This window comes from Corvus kubaryi, unplaced genomic scaffold (assembly GCF_017639235.1).
Source record: "Corvus kubaryi isolate FWS band 111438036 unplaced genomic scaffold, C.kubaryi_AGA036_p1.0 split1-65, whole genome shotgun sequence".
Taxonomy (NCBI): Eukaryota; Metazoa; Chordata; class Aves; order Passeriformes; family Corvidae; genus Corvus; species Corvus kubaryi.
The window spans coordinates 2602110-2618395 of NW_024582080.1; the positions used below are offsets into that span (position 1 = coordinate 2602110).

Sequence of the window (16286 nt, forward strand, 5' to 3'; positions counted from 1 at the left end):
GTGAAGTTTAGAGCCATGTGATAGCTAGGTGTTGAAAGATGACTAGGGAGGGAATACTGAGATCCTCTTTAGCAGATGAGCTAAGACTCCTCCCATGTAGCTATTTAAGCACAGTAGGTGGTCTCTTGCTCTTTGATAAGCAGCACAGTAGGCAACTGGTGGCTGGATGTCTCTAGTCTGCTCAAACCCACAGAGTAAATCAGAGAAGTAGGAAGGTAGGTCAGAAAATCATGTCTACTTTGACAGTCTTCAAAAATAAGAGCGTAGCCAGTGCTCTGCTCTGGGTATTGGTGTTCAGACAGCCTCCTCTCCCCATGCTGGGAGGAAGGCTGGCTTGCTCAGTGAGAGGGACCAGTCCTGCTTGCAGGGGAGTACTGCAGCTCCTTCCACACCCAGGAGCTCTGCCAGTATTTCATTGCTCTTTCCTCTAACAGCAGAGACATGAGGTCTTGTGCTCCTGAGAGCGGAGGTCACTGGTGATTATATAGGTTGGTTTATGCTGGTGATTTGGTTTAATCTGAAATGTGGCTACATGTTCCGTGAGCTGCTAACTGATAGACCCTTGTGTTGACTTGAGTTTTGTCAGTGAATGACAAATGGAGTGTGATTCAGATATGCCCTTCCACATTTAACACATGTAAAAGTTACTTGCAAGAGACAAACCGCAGGCAGAATGGCTGAAGATCTTGGCCTCTTGTCTCGATTTTCTGTGGGGTGCACAAGAGTTGAATGGGTTTTTTGTGAGGAAGATGGAGAAGTTAACCTCAGAGTTAAGCTTATGATAAGGTTTGCTGTTGAGTTAATCTTTTGTATAATATGTATAATCTTTTTGTTGCCAGATACCAAGTACATGTTTGAGTACAAATACTAAGTCAAGATTCCATGACTCTTACTATACATATAAGAGCTAACTTTTTGCCATTTGTTCTCCCAAAGAAGTTAGGCTTTGCATGATCCACTCTTGAACTGCCCTTTCGATGCGTATTCCCACCTCTTCTTGATGAGGGGACTACTCATCATTGTCTTCTTGAAACCTACTCCTCTGTTCAACGCATATATGACTCTTTTGTCTCTTCCCTCCCTGGTTGCTCAGAAAGTGCACTGGTGTTGCAGCATTTCTGTCTTGCAATATCACATCTATTCAAAATCTGATACTTGGAGAGTCGGAATAATTGGTTTCTTTACCAATGCAGGTTGCCCATTTAGCTGTGCAGAGTGATTTGAGCAAGGGATCGCAAAAACTGCTTCCAAAAACTGTTTGCATAGCAAATTTTGCTTGGTGTTTTGTTTTTAAATCATGTTTAGGGAGTATGTGTTACTTCATGTGTTGTCACAATCAGGGTGTAAGAAAGCACACTGTTTAAAACTTAGAATCGAGAGTCTGATGGCTTCAGGCTCCTTGGAAATGGCAAAATCGGGTTTACAAGCAGTTCATTGTAGGAGCTCAGGAATTTCACCAGCTGTGCTGAAGCTCCAGTGTGTGTAAAGACTGTATGAGGGCTGAAGGCATAGACCTTCTGGGAGAAAACTCTGATGGTGAACATGCAGTTTTCTTGATAAGTAAATGTTAATGCCAGGCTTCATGACTTGCTGTGTATATATTAAGCTGCATCTTCATAAATCTTTGCATATTTGCATGTAGAAAAATGTAAAGTACTCAACCAGTGTGGTCCTCCTTAAATCATCCAAGGTTCCAAAATTTTACCTGGTTTCCTGTAGGCTTGTCAGCTCTCATGGGTCTGCACAGGTCTTCCAAGATGCAGAGGAAATACAAGATTCTAGGCTAAAATACCAACATATCTAATCTGAAAAGTAACAGTATGTAAAGATGTTGTGCGGAGTACAGAAGTTGTAACAATGTAAGGGAGAATTTGCATTATAAACCCCTTATTTATCATATAGACCATGTTCCTTTAATACTGGTTTTTGTTTTGTTTTTGTTTTTCGTTTCAATCTGGCCTGAACTTGTGTTCAAGGGAAAACTGGAAGGCACAGATTTTGAACAGACTTTGACTATGTTGTTTGCAGAACCAGAGAGCTCCTCCCAGAACAGGCTTAACATGTGAATGGCCCTGGAGCTCCTGTGGAGAGACAGGTAGCAGGTTTGGAGATAGGATTGTAGTCAATCCGTGCTTTCATTGGGGTCATGTGACTGTGTAAGTAGGAAGAGCTGCCTGATAATTTAAAGTAAGGAATTACCTTTGTATGTCTATCAACAGAGAAAGTACAAGTAGCTGTTCCTTGGGAGTTACAAGGTGGCTTTTTTTAGTGAGATTTTTGTGTTGACAAAATACTTTGTATTTTCTGTGCTGTTGTTGCTTGGTCTGGCGGTAGCACTGCATTAGGTGTTAGTTAACAGAGGCCTTTTTCTAGGCAAGCCAGGTCTCCAGCTGAGAGAGTTTTCTGCTTCATACTTTCCTTTAAACTTAAAAAGACTCAGGCAAATAATTATTTATGAAATAGAAAAGATGTTACTGCACATGGGAGAAAAAGTGATGAAATAAAAATGAGAGTTGCAGGACTAAAGTCTAGGTACTTACCTCCAGGTTAGTAAAGAAACATATAGTGGTTACATGTCCCCTTAGATGCACAATGCTGAATAATGAGCATCTTAGTAATCATAAACCAGGAATGTACAGATGGTTAACTCTACACATGCCAAGCATCTTTCTACTACAGTTACTTAGTATTATTAGCTTCACACTTAATATCAAAAACTGGTTTAAGGCTAAGAATGAATTAAATCCTACTAACCCCGTATTTTCATCACTTTATCAAGCTGGATTTGTATTAAGCCCAAGTATGTGTGTCTCCCTTGTCATTTGCTTTATGATAAGAGTTTTTGTTGAAAAAGTCTAACTGGATATAAGTGTATATTTTATTCTAAATTTCTGAAGAAAACTTGAGAACATGCACTAGTAAAAATTTGAATTTTTCACGAGCAATATTTGAAGAGCAAGTACTTATAACTGGACGACTTCTAAATTTGCTCTACATACATAGACGCTAAAAAACTTCTGTGAGAAGTATTAGAGCCTGTTTGTGGTAGTTATCCCAAATATTTAATAGCAAGGGTCTTTTTAGGAAGCATGCTATTTCATTTAAAAGATTATAGTAAACTCACACTGCAGAGAAAACCCATTCCCTAGCATGTCAGAAACCATGGTGTGATCCTTACTGCCTTTTGGTCTCCACTCATCTCATTTCTTTGAGTCATTGCCTCCTTTGTGAACCTACCACTACGTATCTGGCCAAGAAACCCCTGCTTCCCAAGGTACTAACCGTGAAAAGTCAGAGAAGGCAGCAAAGAATTTTTAAGCTGTTGCATTGTAGGAAGTAATTAGGTGTGGTTTTGAGTCTTCTTCCTTTCTGGGAGATGGAAAGAATCCTTTTTTTGAAGTGCGTTACCTGCACACAGAGCTTTTCTTGCTCTCCATTGCTTTGTACAACTAGGTCCCATCCTTTTTGTTTTTTTAAATTTTAGAATGGTTTATTCTTCCTTGTTACAGTATTCCTTTTACCTTTCCTCTGTTACAAAGTAGCTGCTCCCAGAAAGAGGTTCTGCATGGCATCTAGTGGCTTTTTCTTTACACATACTGGGAATGGACCTTCTAATGATGGTTTCTGCAGAGCTGGGGTGAAAACACCTTCCTGCATCCTTGAACTCCAGCCCTTGTGCATGATCACATGAGGGTGTTGGGGAATGTTATGGTGTGTGTGAAGCTGGCAGGGTGACGGCAGCCAGTGCTGCTTGGACCAGAGGCTGAGACGACTGATGTGGTGCCCAGATGGCTTATTTTAATTCCCCTTCACACAGCCCTCTGCTGCACTGGGAGGAGCCGTCCACATTTTTGTGGGAGGGAAGCTCTCTTCAGCAGCATCAGTCATCATTCTAGCCTTGTAGGACTGTGGGAAAAGAAGAAAGCCCGAGCCTCAGTCCATGTCGTTTTGCCCCATTCCATAGCCTCCTTTCCCCAAGGTGAAGAAACCCCCTGCCTGGTGCTTCCTTCCCTTCTGCAGCAGCCTGAAATTTGCCTGACCACGATTCAGGATCGCGGCTCAACAAGGTGGAGGATTGAGCTTTTGTAGAAGGAATGAGGCTTGGATGGATCTGGTTAGTTGAGTCTGGGTTTGAGAAGATAGAGGATGGGCATGCTGCAGTGGGAGTGTGTGTGAGGTAGAAGGATGGAGGAGGTCATGCTGCAGGGAGTGGAAAACACCTTTTTGGGACTGTTCTCAGCTTCCCACTTACAAACCTGGTAATGCCACCAGATTCAGTTTTGCCTACGCTGTTGAGAAACCTTGAGCTGGTCCTAGGCAAGTATCAGTCACACGTATTTTGTCTGGGTGAGGATTTGATGCCAGAATTGCTAATCGGATCAGGACGTCTGGGTATGCTTTTTTCTACAGCAGTGTGTGGGCAGAATGCTGTGCCTCATGCTCCCGTGGGTGATTGAACTTGCCGGGTTTTATAGCTTTGAGACTTTGGCCTCTATCACATGCATCAGCATGAAATTGGTGCCAGGCTAGAGCTTCTAAAAGAGGCATTTATGTGGGGAGGCCGAGTTCAAAAAACAGCTTTGGAGTCACTGGCTGCAGTAACACACTGGTGGGGCTGTGAAATATAAGGGAAGCTGTTACCAGAAGTATGAGAATATGCACAGCCAAAGCCCAGTCTTTCTGCTGTGAATGCCCAAATGGGAATTTTGACTGAAATGGGGTAGAGAAACACAAGTGAAAGTTGTATTTTTATTCAGTATATATATCTAGGTAAACAAATTAGAAACTCTGCTATTGCCGGAAAGGGCAGCTTTTAGGGGATCTTAAACTTATGTTTATATTGGAATTTCAAAACATATAAATAAATGGCATGAAGTTACAAACATGGAAAACAGGATAGACACATGACCAAGTGTTTATGAACATCTATCCTGTCCCAGACCTGCAGCACAGCATGTGATGTTGTTGTTTCTCCTCCAGCAGAAGGTGAGGGGGGAGTCACTAGAAAGAAGGGAGTATAACTTGGTTTATAGTAATCTGAAATCCTTTCACAGGGAGTTTTTTAACTTAGAGCACAGAGTACTCTGAATCATCTAAAACAAACTTATTTATTTTTCAAAGACACTTTCTAGTTCCTTAGTGTGTGATTTCTGTTGTAGTCAGTGTTTAATGGTGTTGGAAGCTGCAGCAGCTCTCAAATGCACCCAAGTCCCTTGGAAGCCACAAGTCTGTGTTTTGGTTTGGCAGATGCTTTTCTGTAACGGACTAACTTGTTGCCACTATTAGAAGACATCTTGGGAGCCAGAGAAGTCCTTCTTCTCTGGGAGGAGGTGCTGAAATTTTTCCTGAGTCAAGTGAGAGAGATGCTTGAATTCCTTGCATGATGCTCCAGTGCTGCGAAGCGTGCTGCGAGCTGTGCTGCAGTGCAGAGCCACTCACTGTGGGCTTTCCTAAGTGCAAATCCTTGAGATCTTCTGTAAATACAAGCATCCTGCAGCCTGTACTGTGCAGTGTCTCTTTAAAATGGTAAAGAGCAAAATACATTTCCTCCTCCCAAACCTTGTAGCCCTGAGAGGTCTGTTGCCAGCCCGGGCAGGGTCCTGGTCTCGGCATCGTTTCCTGCATGAACCTTTGCCCTCCCATCTCGGGGCACCATAACTCTGCGGCCAGGCTGCCACAAACTCTCTTCCTGTGATTGTTATCCTGACATCTCCCTTCCAGTTTGTTTTACAGCACAATGAGTGAAGGCAGGGAGGAAGGAGTGGGAAGGAGCTCCAGTTGTAAAAGGATTTCTCCCCTCTTGGTATTGCTGTCTGTCCGCGGAAAGCTGTGCCTGGCTTTCTCCCCTGCTGGGGAAGGAGGATGTACAGGGAGGAGGCAGGCAGTACCCCGTGGCAGGGGATCCATGAGGTGTAGCTGGAAGAACAGGGGATATTTGACCTATCAGGCCTACTGTCAGGATTAAAACCAATTAATATGAATGCATTTAGCACTGCCTGCAGGCTCTGTTCATTACCTGACCGCAGTCAAATGATGTTTTAAAAGTGAATTTCAGAATATAAAACTGGCCTTTGGGAAATTAGGCCTAAGATCCTTGTACTCCAGTCTTTTCTCTGCCTGGGATCTGCTCTAATTAGATGAAGGCATACATCCATCTAGTGAAACACCTTCATGTTCAAGCAAGGGCTTTGAATTTATTTTGTTGAAAGCATGTACCTGTGACTTAAAGTAGATGGATAACTGGGACACTGAATTTTCAATTTCTGCATATATACTCATAAATACTACATTTTTATTTTTTAAATTGGTCATGTTAAATCAAATTAATAAGAAATAATGCTATTGCTGTCACATCAGGCTCCTAAAATATGATGTTGCATTACTGTTATCTGTGTGCATAAAATACTTACTAAGTTTTGCAAGCTGAGAATCTTCATCAAGAAGGTACTTGGTGCTGTTGAAGCTTTTGGTCATATTTCTTGCTAAGAGGCAGAAAAAAAAAGTTATTAAATAAAAGTGTGAATCCTGTTGACTACCTCAAAAAATGCAGTAAGGGTCTCTGGTCTTTTAGAATAACTTTCACTAAAACCATTACAAGCCACCTTAGAAATGATGTGTTTTGCATACTACCCCAAGTCCTAGAAGAAGACAGAGTGAGGCTAACTTGCATGTGCAGACATGTCTGCAAATAGCAGTAAGGACAGAGTTCACTGTCAGCTCTGAACGGGGCTTTTAAAGGCACATTAAAATACTAGGGGTTATTTAAGTTAAACCTCTGGTTAAATATGAAGTCAGGGCAAATGTGATACACAAAAAGCAATTGAAAACACATACTAGGCAAAAATATTCAAGAATTTGTGTGTTGGTATGAGCATTGGATGAAAGTATGTTATGTGAACCTGCCTCTGCTTATTCCTTTGGGAGTGGAGCTATGGAAAAGGAGGTGTTACCAGCTGTTGTGCAGTGTAAGACTGCCTCATTTTAACATCTAAGGATTATATATACACACACATATATAAGGAAATACATATATATATATTGTACACACCTATAAATGTAAATATTTAAAAAATAGTGTTTCTGTTGCTAATTTGTGTATGATGTGTCTATGTTTAAAAAACCAGAACCATGTAAAATGGCCAATTCCCAAATAATGGTGCTGCTGCAAAGGAAGATGCACCTATGTGCTCAAATCCTATTTCTGCAGCAGTTATTTTCATGCTGTGGTTTTCAAGCTGGAGCAAAAGTGTTGTGCCATTGTCCAAAGATTTAGGTGAATCAGACGTGAGACATTTCTACTTGTAATGAGGTCTTCCATTGTTGTAGTCTTACTGCTTAGTTTCCATATATACAGTTTCTTTTTAAATAGAAACGTCTGTTTCTCTCATTTTCTCTGTACTACGGGTCATAGTTATTTTGATTCTCCCAGCACATGGTTTAATAAAGCCCATTTTTAATAGGAAGTAACTGAGTAGGAAATACTGGTTGAAGGATAAGACTTAGACAGCTGCGGCATACAGGGGATTGTTTTCTGTTTTTACAGGGTTGCCACTAGATTTAATGTGTAGCCTGGGGAAACTTCTGGTAATGTTTACGTAAATTATCTCGGCTTTAGCAGTGTGGATGAAGGTATCCCAAGACCTGATTTCATGCATAATCCGTTTCGTCTATTTGCTTTTGGTTTGTTTGTTAAGGATAGAAGATATTCTGAAAACAACAAAAAAAGCATTCATGGAATTGTAGGTAAGAAGAGGGATTTTTGCTGGATCACAGGTAAGAGTAAGCTATAAATTTTGCAGATGGAATGATCTGCAATGGGAGAGCAGTGTTTACATGCAGCTCTTCAAAGGAAGCTGTGTGGGGAGCTTCAACATGTGGTGCTGTTAATGAAGCCTTTAGCTGTTATATCCAGAAAACTAATGCACACTTGGATTTTGCCTCAAAATCCTGGTTTTCAGAGATGAACAAATCCTCTCCTCCATGAATATCACTGCGGTTTCTCAGTGTGGTGGGAAGTTGGTGCAGAGTAGATCCTCCCAGTTTGTCTGCGGATCAATTGTGACTTGTAGGAGAAGCCTTAAGAAGTAGGTGTAGGTGAATTTAGGAGGAAGACTTGTTTCCAGTGTAGTACATGTGGTACATACTCTGCTCAGTCTTTTTTTGTAGCCCGATTGTCCAGGGTTGTCAGCTCTGTGGGTCACTGACTCGGCTACCCTCTGCTCCTGGCACAGTGAGGCCTTTTCTGCTCAAGGTCTCTGGGTGCTACTGCAGTACAAATATTTAATGATAAAACATGCTTATCTCCCGCCAAAAATCTGGCAGCATCCTTATCAAGATATTATTAAATTGTCAGTTCAACCATATGCCGAGCATTTTAGGCGAACAAATGTTCACACTGGCTCTTGCGCAGTACGTGAAGGCTCTAGAGAGAGACAGGTGGCCGTGTTTACACCATCGAGCACTGCCCGGTTCCTTACAAACAGAAACTTGCATTAAGTGCCTCTTGCTTTATAGCAGATTCAAAATTTATGGACTTGATATGCTTGAGACCATGTTAATTTGATTACACTTAAAAACGTTTATTGTAGGTTGGTGAAACCTATATAGTTTGCATATTAAAGATGTCTCTGCATTGTCCATGGGAAAAAGGAAATATGGGAGAAGTAAATTTGTCAGACCCTCCCCACAAGAAAAAATAAATGCTTGGCAATGAAACAATGGTTTAAAGTTTATCAGTACTTTTTCTTTCTGAGTAATTAACAGAAAAATGCCTTTACCAATAAATTTGATTACCTCTAGTGTTTGCTGTTGCTAAACACTCAGGAAGATCCTGGTGCTTTCGTAGGCACTCTTTTTCATCTTTTCATCCCCTTTCTCCAGATGACATCACTTATTATTGCACCTTGGTTCTTGGAATACTTGAGCTTTAAGATCCACCAAGTAGTTGTCAGCCTTTTCATTTTATCTTCAGATTGTCTCTTTTTTAGGAGTGAGAAGTAAGGATGTTGTTCTGTCACTGTACTAACATTTTTTCCCACACTTTTCTTCTTGGAAGGTAGCCTGTTTGGCAAAAAATCAAAATAGTCTGATTTTTGTGTACGTGCTTGGAATTTTCTTTCAGAAATCTGTAGCAATACTGCACAGTCTTAGTTGCGGGTCATCAAAATGATATATAGATGCATTTCACTGTTGAATTTTTTTTCTCTCCTATGCTCTTGTTTTAAAAATAAATTAATAAATTAGTCCACTGTGAAAGCTGTCTACTAGGACAGCTGTTTGCCTCCTTTTCATTAAGAATTGTATTATCTTCTGGGGGACTGCTACAGCTTGTGGTGTTTGATTGCCCTTCCTTTTTTCTTCTCCTTTTTTTTTTTTTTCTGTAAGGGCAGACTTTGTACCAAACTTCCATAATGAGGAATGAGAGAAGAGGGAGATGATATTTCTTCTCTTGTCTTTATTTGTCGATGGCATTTTAATGCATCAGGAGGTAATGAGCTGAAAATGAATTAGAATTTATACTGAATATTTTCTTCAGAAACAGAAATGCTTTCAGAATGCTTAATGCAAATTAATTTCAAGGAAACTGCTTAGCTGTCTTTATTGATGGGTATTACTTTGTACTAATTCTGTTTGTTGTGCCTGTGTAATTTCTTCAGGAGAGAGAATTTCACAGGCCAATAAAAGTTGAAAAGTAGAGACATCAAGAACATTAGTACTTTCAATCTTTGATACAGTTTTAAGTAACCTTCCCTTACTCAAAGCACTAGTTGCTTTGCCAGTGACTTAATTATCTTTTTGACCTGTGTATTCCTTTCTCTGCAGCCTTTCTTTTGCCAGCCTGAGAGCCTGACCATAAAGCTGTCCCGCAGCTCCAGAGTACCATGAACATTGTTATCCTGCCTCCAGATGCCTCCCAACAGTGTCCTTGCACGTTGAAGCTGGAAGAGTCGGACACCACAGATCCTTTCAGAGTAGCCTTATGGCTGATGGATGTCCCTGAGGGTACAGAGGGAGTGAGGAGAGGCTTCCTGCTGTTTTGAGCAGACCTCCTCAGATGCATGCTCTGGGGATGCTCTGGGCCTGTTAAGGGTGATTTAAACATACAGTAGCTGAACTACAGCTTGCAGTGACTGCATCTGAACATTGTTTTCCAAAGTAGAGAAACAGTAATATCTCCTTAACCCATCTGTTCTAGGGAGAAGTCATTGTTTGATGACTCTATTCTGCAGGGAAATTCCACTGTCTCACCAAAACCTGCTCCAGAGCGGTGTAAACCAAAGTTGTGTTGGGCCAGCTCTGTTTCAAGGGGTGGATAGAGTATATTGGAGCAGCACTGACATGGTTTTGGAAAGCTCTGACAGTGATGAGTCAGTGTCCAAGGTAGTTTGGGAACATGAGGCCCCCCGTAATCTTCTGTTTAAATATTTGAAAATATTTTATGCTTTTCATAAAATACAGTGCAATTCCTTTGGCATTGCTGTGGGCCAAGTTGTCAAAAGAGCAGAAAGGCAGTGTGGATCAAAGTGATGTTTAAAACAGGGTAAATGGCCATCCCTCCCATGGCCGTGTAGGGCCTCCAGGCTATATAAGATGGCCAGCAGTGGAGACAGGCTGAGGGAGACACCACAGAATTAAAGGGTAATGGAGGCAGGAAAGTACCTCTGGGAGATTGTCGGGTTCAGCCCCTTGCCCACAGCTGGATCTGCTGAGGCTGTGCTCAGGACCAGATCCAGCTGGGTTCTGAATATCTCCAAGGGTAGAGACTCCACAGCCTCTCTGAGCAACTTTTGCCACTGCTTGGCCACCATGACAGTAAAGGTGTTTCTTTTGTCAAAACACAGAAATGGTGATCCCCTAGGGAAAAGTGGAGATAGTGCCAGAGACCTGGTGAGGCAGGTTACGAAAGCAGATGACTGCTTTCTATTTTGCTAAAGGATCTGAAGCACATTTCAAACAAATTGGAGATCATTGTTGAGAAGTCAGAAGCTTCTTTGTGTTTGAACTCTGCCTCTAGCCATGAGAAAAGTGCCATGCTTGTATCCATTCACAGTGTGGTTGCAGAGTCAACACCCCATGTTCCTAACTGGGCCATGCTGCATCCTTCCTAACCACCTCCTCCACCCTCCCCTCTCTGTCACATCTGATGTGAATGTCTCATACTCATTTCAGGGCCTCATTAAACCTGTTGTTGTTTTCCCTTCCACCTATACTCACTCCTGTGATGTTCCCACCAGCCTCTAGTGTGCCTGCAATATCTGTCTCCATTGCCTACTTGATGCACCTGTACAAAACCTATTTCGTGGTCTCTTGTTGGAGAGAAACCTTCCACAAAACTGCTTAATTTTCCTCATTCAAAAGCCTATTTCAGCTCTTTGTAGTGTTTTAAAGACTTTGGTGACAGGGTGGGCTGCTTGTGTGCTCAAGCTACGCCCCTGCAGATGCACGTTCCCTCATTGGTTCAACATTATACTGCCCCCATATCACTGGTTGTCTGTTCCTGTATTCTTCTATGTCAGATTGTAGCATCTTGACTGAGAGGCTGCTGGTTTTCCTCCTCTGCAGAAGGCGTGCTAGAATGGGATGAAGTCCCTGAATTGACAGGATAATCCACAACACAAGAAAATTATGGTGGATCTATGATGTTGAGATCTGATTTGTTCTGTAGGTGGACTTGAATGAACAGCTCCCTTGTACAGGGAGCCCCGTGGTCCAAAGGGTGCAATCAGGTTTAAGTACTAAAGTGAAAACATATAAAAGGAGATAGCAGAAAAATCTTATGCAGTCTTGTAAGCTGACCTTTGTTAGATGAAGAGACCTGAACTCTTACGTAGCCTGGGCTTGGTTTGTGTGGGGGGTAACAGTTGTGGGATGATTTGTTTTTTGCAAAGGTGCTCTGCATCAGTTTAGGCAGGGTTATCAAGAAAGATCATGCAGATGAAGCCCACAGAAAATAAACTGGAGCAAGTTTGGTTGCTGCAAATTTTGGCATAACTCTCTGTGTCTCTACTCCAGTGTACTCCATCCCTGGCTTTTGGGGAATACACTGCCCAAATCATCCTTGTGCTTGTGGTGGCAAGAAGCTGCTGGTGGCTGGGTTGGAGGCAGGGAGAAGTGATGTAGTTGCTGGTGGGTTGGTGTGGTCCTGTTGGCTTTGGTGACATGACCAGCCTAATCTGGGCACCACTGGTGTTACCCTGTCTTGTCTGTGGTTGTGTTTGTAATCTAAAGCAACCATCAGCTGGCAAAATTTGGTGGCTGTGAGTGCAGTGATTCCTGTTACAAAGTTTCTAGAACATGCTTTTTTCCCCCCTTTTGAGAGGTGTAATATAGGTAACATCACTATATAGAAAAAAATGAAAGGTCTTCTTGCATTAATAGAGAAAATTAATTTTTCTTTCTTCCTTCTTCTCCATCTGTCTGTGGCCTAAAGCAGAAGCATCTTCCTGCCACAACTGAGATACTACAGAAGTAAATGACACTGAAGTTAAATGAATCCATTTAAAAATAAGAATATCTTTATAACTGGATACAGAAAGATCTCTCATCACAACTGTGCTTAAGAGTTTTACTAGTGGTAAATCAAACTTTGGGATACGTTAGCAGTCGTTGGGACACAGCGACAGTTAAATGCTGGCTTTGAATATCTGAGCCCTGTTTTTAAGGGTGCTCTCCATTATGGAATAACTGAATTGAGGATTAATAGTGTTTCATCCCTGAGATTACTGTTACACTGATGGCTCTGAAATTCTAGTTTTAATATACCTAGTATTTTTAAAAGGCTGGAATTTCTAATAACTGTATTTGTTCTTGTTAGTTTTTTATTCTTATTGCAATGCCCAGATGCCCCGTGATTTGACCTGTTCAAAACAAATTTCTATTGGATGAGCATTAATGCAGGCTTTCTTGTGTGTGTCTTTTTTTAAAGATACATTTGCACTGTGGCTTAAAAATGTCTTAAATGTGTTGAAGCAACAAAAATGACACGACTGTCCAACACAAACGTATTTGGTCGAAGATGAACATGATGGAGAGCCAGTTAAATGCTGGAAAGTGGTTGAATTTCTAAAGTCATCAGCTTGATGACTTGTTGGCTTTTTGGGGTTCAGCAAGTAAGTTTTGGTGTAATTGCCATTTGAGCTAATTATATGTTGAGAATTGTGTATACTCTGCATGGCTGCTCTGGTAACACAAACAGCTTGGATTTTTCTGGAAAACTCAAGATTGTAAATTGGAAATTTATGCTATGTTAAAGAATGAACAAACTTCAGTGTGTGGCTTTTTAATTACTATAACCAAAAATATAGATGTATACTGTATCTGCTGATGAGGTGCTGAGTTTGTTTTCTATTCCTCTTATCATATTCCTTTGGACTGTTGTGTACGACTGAGCTTTAAGTTTAAGCCCTGATTTCTATGCTTAGAAAAAGTTTTGTTGACTTCATATACAGGGAGAAATGCGGAGAGGAAGAAAGGAAAGGGAGGACACTGTTTTCTTATGTGCACCAGACTGTAATGCTCTCTGTTATCATAAAGTGTCATTATCCCATTCTTGTTTCACTTCTCCTTCCCCCATATCCATATTACATTTTTTAAGTCTTTTATGCAAATCAGTTCAAGCCAGTTGTTTAGTCATCTTAACGGAAAAGTTTGGTCTTGGATGGGTTTCAAATTAAAAAAAAAATTTATTAGCTTTTTTGTCTCAGGCTAGAACTGTTCATGTGTGCCTGTCTCCTGCCAAACACCACTAGCTTTGCATAGCCTTTATGAACAGTACTTACCTGTATGAAGTTGGCCATTGCTAAGGAGGACAAGCTAATGGTGAAAAGTTTGTTGAAGGCCCTAGATCCCAGGGATCAGAAATATATTGACCAAATATGTCTTTTAAATCAGGGATCTGTTTTCTTCCTCTTATTGCAGAATATCCTGGAATTCTGTATCAGGTCAGTAGGTATTGACCATAAAAACAACAAAAAAATAGAGTAAACATGGTTGTCTGGCTGAGTAAGGTTCTCAAAACCAAAAAAAAGCAGTGTGGAAGCACTGTGTCCCAATGCCCAGGAATCACTTAAAGGAAGGTCACTACCCTCCAATGAACTTTGCTTTTGATTCCCCGTATAAAAGGGGAGGTGGAGCAATAATGTGCGGGTTTTAAGTTTCTCCATCCCTGTTTATGAGAGTAGTCTCAGACATCTGTTTCTGCTGTGGTGCAGTCATGCTCTGGTGCCCCCCGCCGAAGCGTGACGCGTCTCTGTGCTCCACGCACACGGTGCCTGCCCTGCTGCTTCGGGGAGGGAGAGTGTTTTGGAGACCATCTGAGCTGTGCCTGGGCAGGCTGAGAGACCTGACCAGCATGCCCGTATTCCAGCTGCAGGCAAAGATGTTCCTGGCCCTGCATGATAGAATGATCCCCCTCCTGCCGCAGCTCAGACGCCTGCAGATGGTGGGCATGGATTTTGGGGCTGCCTTGAATCTCAGGGGTGAGTCCATTGGTAGTGGGATGGCTGACCACCTCCCCATAGCATGCCGTTTCTGGGTTATGCAGCCAGGACGTTGGCCTTGGTTGCATTTCCCCAGCCTCGTGTGTTTAGCTGAAGCTCAGACTTCAGAGGCTTGTGGTTAGCGAGTGTCTTGTGTGTGGCGAGGGTGGGACCCTGGGAAGGGCCTGCAGTGCCCTGCAAAGTGAACAACCAGTTTTTGTTTGAATTTAACTCTTATTTTTGGAACCATGGGTGACTTATTCTTGGAACCCCATTTTTCAGAAAACCCATCTGCATGCAACATTGCCAGGATTTCTGGTACAAATATTTTGTCATTTGCTCTTGAGACAATCTGTTGTTTCAGTCCTGGATGAAGTTTTGTAATATGTTGCTTGAGATATCATGGAAAAATATCTAAGTGGTGGTGTAATCTTCTAAGTGAAAACACAAGGTTAAGAATTCTTTTCATTTTTTAAGGAAAAAATTGATTATTCAGGTTTATCAATTAATAAAGTCTGTAAATTAAACAACAAAACAAAATACAACCCAAGAGATCAGTGCATCTATTTTTTCTGTCCTTGAAGCAATTGAGTTAGAAGTGAGCTGCCTTTACTTTTCTGAGAAGTATTTGGAGTTCTCACATTTGGTGCTCATTTTGCTCCATTCCTTCTCACCTATTTTACATGCGCAGAGCACTCATTGTGCTTGGAAGCCTGTGTGTTTTCATTTGACTTCTTTTCCTCTAGCAACAGAGCTCATTCCCTTCGCTAGTACCTCCCTTAGTGTGTGTACAAAATCCTGCCTTTGCTTGAGCAGTGAGGTAGCAGAAGAGTTGCTGAGAACTTTTAGAAGTTGGAGATTTAAAACCAAGGTTTGATCTTTACTTTTGAATGGCAATTTTTATTGTTCATCAGATTTGTGTGATGCTGCACAAATCTCTTCATGTATACAGAGATAGATGGTACTTTGGTGTGCTGTTTCAGTAACAAATGGCATATATGTATACTACATATACCTTTCCTAGGGTACCCATTCAGAATCTTAGAATGGTTTGGGTTGGAAGGGACCATAAAGATCATCTATTTCCAAAGCCCCTGCTGTGGTCAGGTACACCTTCCACTACATCAGGTTGCTCAGAGCCCCATCCAACCTGGCCTTGAACACTGCCATGGATGAGGTATCCACAACTTCTCTGGGCAACATGTTCCAGTGCCCCACCACCTTCACAGTAAAGATTTTCTTCCTAATATCTTTTTATTGAGTTTGAAGTTGTTCCCCTTTGTCCTGTCACTACATAGCCTTGTAAATCATCTTTCTCCATCTTTATTGTAGGCTCCCATGAATACTGAGTCTTACAATCAAGTGTTTGTTGTAAATGTTGCCCCTTCTGGTGTTGCCAGCACTGTGGTCTCCCCTTGGGTGATCATGTAGGGGCACAGGAGGATGCTGTAGGCTGGTTGCTCATGCTACCACCGTGAATAGCTACATCAAAGGGGTAACGGCTGTAATTCTGCTTACTGGAATGACTTTTTTTCTTACTTTTCAGTCTTTGGTGAATCTCATGAACCCTGAAGACAGACAGAGCCAAACACTCAGGAAGCAGCTCCAAGATGCTGTGGAAGAAAACTCTAATTTGAGTTAGGTCAGCTTTGTGCATCTGGGACAGCTGTTGCAGATGAGGTTTCTAACCGTAAAGAGAGAATGATCTCCTCCCACTCCAAAACTGGAGCATGAGTCGTGTGGTTGCCAGGTTTATTTTGGCAAAATAAGCATTGTAGGTGGTGGCTGATGCTAAAGGTGCGCTAAGAA

At 41.7% G+C, this 16286-nt stretch overlaps 1 protein-coding gene across 1 annotated transcript in view; it reads left to right on the forward strand.

Annotated features, from left to right (window-relative positions):
- FOXO1 (forkhead box O1) overlaps positions 1-16286 on the forward strand; it is a 64942-nt gene that overhangs the window by 24843 nt on the left and 23813 nt on the right. The window lies entirely within an intron of this gene.